Consider the following 1679-nt stretch of genomic DNA (forward strand, 5'->3'; position numbering starts at 1 on the left):
AACTTTCTGCATACAAATCTCTACCTCAGAGACTGTTCTCTGAAAAATGGACAAAAGAGCGTTGATACCAAGAGTGGTCCTAGGAAGCAGACTCTACAATGGAATTTTTAAACTTGAGATGGGAGTTTATGGCCATGCTACCCTGAACAAGCCCGATCCTGTCTGATCTTGGAAGCTAAGCAGGGTTGAGCCTGGTTAGTACTTGGATGGGAGACCACATTTGAAGACCAGGTACTATAGGCATAAAAAATAAAAATAAAAAATAAAAAATAAGGGATTGTAAGCTGACAAGGTCCTTGCAATCTATAAAGTCAACCAAGGGTTGCCTTGCCTAAGAAACAAAAATAAATAAAAATAAAAACTTGCAATGGGAAACCCGTCACTAGAGGTAGGTAGAGTACTAAAAGCTCCCGGTGTGCTATACTGGTACAACTGCTAATGCTCTTACCAGTGGTGAACTGGAATGGGATATCAGATAAAAAGAATACACTGGTTGGTGCAATATCTGAGGAGAGTTTGAGAAGTATGGGCAAAGTAGTAATCATGAAGATTATGCAAATGGATGGCTACTCTGATGCTACTGATATAGTGGATAAAGACAGCAAAATGCTGAAAGAGGTTAATTCCCAATATAAGACAAAGTGTGAAAGTTAAAGGGTTTTATTTGCAGCATAGAAAGAGACTCATCTTTAGCAAGGGCAGAAAAATCTGAGAACCAGGCCCAGTACTTAATTATAAGGGTAGTAGAGTTCAAGAGAAGGTTGAATTCTCAACCTCAACCAGTCTGCTTCACAAAGATCAATTTATAAACTTGAGGCTACATCTCAGATTCGAACTCATTGACAAAAAGAGAAGCCATGTTCTGATAAGAATCGTTCAGCACCACAGCAAGACTGTGCAGGATGAGTCTCCTAGTCAGCATGGGACAGCATCCAGTTCTTTGGTTAACTATATACTGAATTAGAGAGAAATAATCAAACATTTTGAGTACTCTTTGGCAAAAGTTCTGTGTTCACAAAATTAGTCAACGACTTAAAGCATCACCATAGCCCTTGTTAGAATTGTGATATCTGAATGCCAGGTAATAAACGGAATCATGTGTCATGTCTGGCTCATAGAGGGTCCAGTTGGTGGTCATTTCCCTATTTAGTTAATGTATATTTTAGTGGGTTATGCTTAGTAATTGGCAGCAACCCTCCTTGGCCTGCGGTGAAGTAGCTATTATAGTGGGTAAGGCAAAGCAGGAGTTTATGAAACTGCCATTTCCTCTGTCTGAGAGTCAATTGAAAAGATTTTTGCATCCTGAAGGGAATTTCAGGGGTTAGTATTACCTTTGAAGAACTAGGCTGGTGGTCATCTTATTATCTCCATTTAACTCACCAGTCTGTTCTCTATAAGAAGCACATGGATCCTAACAGATCATAGTGGACTACCACTAATTCAACCTAGCATTAACCTCGATTATAGATAATGTGCCAGATGTGGTATTTCTGCTTGAGAAAATGAACATGGCTTCAGGAACATAATCTAGCAAATGCCTTCTTTTCCATCTTTACCAAGAAGGAAGATCAGAAACAATCTTCATTCATGCAGGAAGGACAATATATTTAAGACCTTGCCTCAGGGCTGTCAGTTTTCTAACCCTCTGTCATAATGTATTGTGAAGGCACCAGAACCAT

At 39.3% G+C, this 1679-nt stretch overlaps 1 pseudogene; it reads left to right on the plus strand.

The window, feature by feature from the left end:
- The first annotated feature begins 124 nt into the window (after positions 1-124).
- On the plus strand, positions 125-243 carry LOC111746298 (annotated as a pseudogene).
- Positions 244-1679: the final 1436 nt, after the last annotated feature.

Source organism: Pteropus vampyrus, unplaced genomic scaffold (genome assembly GCF_000151845.1).
Source record: "Pteropus vampyrus isolate Shadow unplaced genomic scaffold, Pvam_2.0 Scaffold182, whole genome shotgun sequence".
In the NCBI taxonomy this organism is placed as follows: Eukaryota; Metazoa; Chordata; class Mammalia; order Chiroptera; family Pteropodidae; genus Pteropus; species Pteropus vampyrus.